The sequence below is a fragment of the Amblyomma maculatum genome, chromosome 8 (genome assembly GCF_055883805.1).
Source record: "Amblyomma maculatum isolate TAMU_Amacu chromosome 8, ASM5588380v1, whole genome shotgun sequence".
Taxonomy (NCBI): domain Eukaryota; kingdom Metazoa; phylum Arthropoda; class Arachnida; order Ixodida; family Ixodidae; genus Amblyomma; species Amblyomma maculatum.
Genome location: NC_139351.1, coordinates 3,566,448 through 3,570,056, shown reverse-complemented (window position 1 = coordinate 3,570,056; position 3,609 = coordinate 3,566,448). Strand labels below are relative to the sequence as shown.

General features: G+C 46.1%; 1 long non-coding RNA gene across 1 annotated transcript; it reads right to left on the bottom strand.

Annotated features, from left to right (window-relative positions):
* Nucleotides 1–574: 574 nt before the first annotated feature.
* Nucleotides 575–3,072, bottom strand: LOC146180456 (uncharacterized). The gene is made up of 2 exons (XR_014700083.1): nt 2,918–3,072; nt 575–1,260 (listed from the first exon to the last, which is right to left on the bottom strand). It is a non-coding gene; the product is annotated as an uncharacterized LOC146180456 (long non-coding RNA).
* Nucleotides 3,073–3,609: the final 537 nt, after the last annotated feature.

Sequence of the window (3,609 nt, the reverse complement as noted above, 5' to 3'; positions counted from 1 at the left end):
AATAAACATATGATTGTACAGGGATTTGGGGGAAACCCAACAGGTTGCTTGTTTTGATGGATGTTTGGAAGGAATTACTAAGTGAAATGCTCAAGTTCATAGGCCTCTTGTTCGTCCAACACGGGCATTATGAAACTTCACTGGCTGAAGCTGCATTGGAATGAGGGCAACATCTGCAGTGGTTTGCTTCCACCAGGAACAATGCTGTGAATCTGCTTCATAGCAGTGCTGGTGCTCCTCAAAGTGGCAGTCCTGTACAATGTAGACCAGCTGCCACAAGTAAAGCGCCGGTACATCAATCAAGTGCGAAGCCCTCACAGCCACATTAGGCAGGATTTGCATGTAGCTTCCCGAGAAGAGTTCAATAAACAGATATTTAACCTTCGTGGCACACCAGCTCAAATTTTGTCACCCTCTGCAAAATGTGCCAACTATAAACCACAAAAAGTTGACAAATGCACGAAATGAGTTGTGCTATGAGCAAAAGAAGACCGGGCTTAAAAATAATGTTTCTAGCAATTTGGCAAAGTTACGAGAATGACAAGCCTTCACAATGAACCACATAACACATTGGTTCCTGGTATTTGGCTTCACTGCATTTTATTGGTGTAGTCGGGAGAATAGCAATTTCCAACTCGCAACAACCACCCCATCTTGATACATCAAGGCAACTGCTGCAGACATACAACAGATCCGAAGGCATGTCGCCTAGCACACATTACAATAGATGCTGTCAAGAGAGTGCAAGAAGTGGCCGATTCCATGCCAAGTTACTTAAGACAATGCCATGTTTCGGACACCATCACATACAGAGAACTTTTGCTCAGATAACCACAGCTGTGTTATCCCCACAAGGGTCAAGTGTTGTATATGACAAACTCTTTAATCTATGCCAGGCCTGTTCACATATCAATCTGTTGCTTTAATTCTAAAGGCTGAAAACTAGAGAGGCAAAAAATTGCAGTCACACATTTGTGGTTCTCCACCTCCCGCCAAGGCAAATCATGCGTCCAAAATCACTCTGAATGCTTTCCAAATAATAACATATCAGAAAATGCAAGGGTGACAATATTCCACAACAAGATTAAATACATTGCAAGCAAGGTATTTTAAACTTAACTAGGAGCACGCTCTAAACCAGTAGAAGGAGTGAGAGTATCCATTTGGTCACACCAGTTACAGCGCACTGCACTACCGAGGTAGCAGAGGAATCCAACTGGTGGAAGAAACTCGTACGTCGGCCCCGAGTATTCCTTGCCTCTGCAAATGTAAATAAATGAGAGCAATACTGCAATTACATCTATTGCATAAATTCAGCAAACTCACTCACAGTAAAATTTGATTTGAGTAAAGCAAATGAGAGTGCCTGGCGCAGAAGGAAAAAGGCAGCAACGAGACTGGCTGTCAATGCTAGCACAAATACAAATATTTAGCACACTTGCAAAACACTGAAATAGCAACAAAGAGACTAAGTTAAATCATGTGTGCAGTAAGTGCGGAATATGCTGCGACTTGCATGGAATTGTAATCAAGAGTGCTTATAGCAGCAACTTACAAGCTCTTTGACAGGATTACGAGGTAGTAGATGCAACGGTGCCTCACTCTCCTCAACAAAACATACCACGTCAGGTTAATTATTGCTTTGTTTTCAAATAAGCTGTCAATGGCCTTGACAGCAGCTTGAAGCGAAGCACTGCCCACTATTTATGGGGGCATTATTTCTGCTATCATTCCCAGTTTTCTCAAAGTGATGACGCTGCTGGAGCAGGCAAAAGATATATATTAGGGAACTCGGCGGTAGCGACATGCATTAGTAGTGTTAAATCTATATAAATAAGCTCAGCGAGTTCTACCAATGCAGTTATTTTGGTAGTAAAAGGGCAGATACTCTCATGGGCAAGAACCTATGATAGCCCAAGTCACCCTCATTGCTGCATGCACCGATGTGAGTACTCGACAGTGGAACGTGTGAGCATACAAGCACAATAAATTCGTGCGGGTATACGCCCGTATCTTGTAACCATTTCGTGCTGAGCAGTAGGCTCATTTCACTCCGGGGCTCATTTCGCACTGGGCCAGTTTACATTTATACTGTCTCTCAGCTGGCCAGTAACTCCCCTTCTTTAGCACTTCGTCGACACTGCAAAGAAGCTGACCTCTTGCACTGCAGCACCACGTATGGGCCGCATGGATGAATACCTTTCGAGTTTTTTGACAGAAGCACGACCGTTTCTATGGGCCCAGCCACTCTATCTGCTGAAGCTGCGAGGAAGGCAATAAAGCCTCCTGATCATAAACCAGCGCGTTCACGCTGGCGCACACCAAAATGCCTGCTACTGCCCAAACAAACTAGGCCACAAACGAAGAATCTTAAAAAAAAAAAAAAAAAAACAAGCAAATTACAAACTTCTGTGACTGTCGACTCACAAACTCACAAATAGTTTCACATCATCTGTAGGTCGCCGCGTACGTCCCAATACCCCAGTGCACCCCGAAGACAACAGCAAGCGAGCCGAAGAGGTCGCCGAACGACATAGTAGGTCGGCCACCTGGCGTCCGGCCTAGAAGAGGAGCCCACCGCGGGGACGGGAACGCCAACCCACCCCGCGCCTACGACCTCTTCTTTAATAAAGTTTACCTCCTCCTCCTCCGGCGACCGATCGGTGCACAGCAGCAGGTATGCAACGGTTGTTTCAAGCGCGAAGAAACGGGATCGACGCCATTATGCAGTCTCCACATGCCTTCGCCCGGAGACTGTCGCGTGATTACGCCGCGTCAGTAATTGTGACTACCGCATAGCTGCACTGCCGTGTAAAAACTCGTTAAAAAAGCTGCAAGACGGTAGCAGAACGCCGACAAATGCTTTACCTAGAGCTCGCGGGCATGTACGAAACACCATCATTCGCGTACGACTCACCGTAGTCGGAGGCTGCAGACAGGCCAGGGACAGGAACGAAGGCTACGCTGTTGAATTTAGGGCAACAATCCACAAACTGAATCAGATTTTCACCGAATTTGCATCTATCGGGATGATGCCCCGCAAACTACAACAAGCCGACGCATGAAAAGCGACCTAGGATACGCAAGGCGCGAGCACCCGTTGCGCGAAAAGCGCGCCAGCTTCTGTTCGGGTGGCTCGGGCGCTGTGAAACGGGGTAATTGGCATCTGAGTTTGAGGCTTATTTCCAGAAAAAAGCAAATACTAAAAGTTATTTGACGTCACATCCGTCGAGAGAATCAACGCATACTCCTTTCCACTTTGGTTCTGGGCGCGCATGCGCAGTTTACGGAGCCGGCTCTCTGCAAGTTCAGGTGAAAACGGGACAGATTGATGTTGCGTCGATGGCGTTGCAGATTGTATTGAAAAGCCGAAACAAATGTTAAAGATGCACGTTTATTTGTGTAGAAGTAGAATGTATAATCTGTAATTAAGTTTCATAAATAAATTACGTCTCTTAATGCTTTAAAAAGCAGAAATCATTCAGTGAATGTTAAAACTGTTTTGGGCAATGTCTGCTTGTTAGGTCTAGCAACAACGCACCAGCGCGAGTACAAGCGTCAGCAGTAGACGCCAACGGCGCCAGCGCCGAGTCCCATGGAGATGCGCAC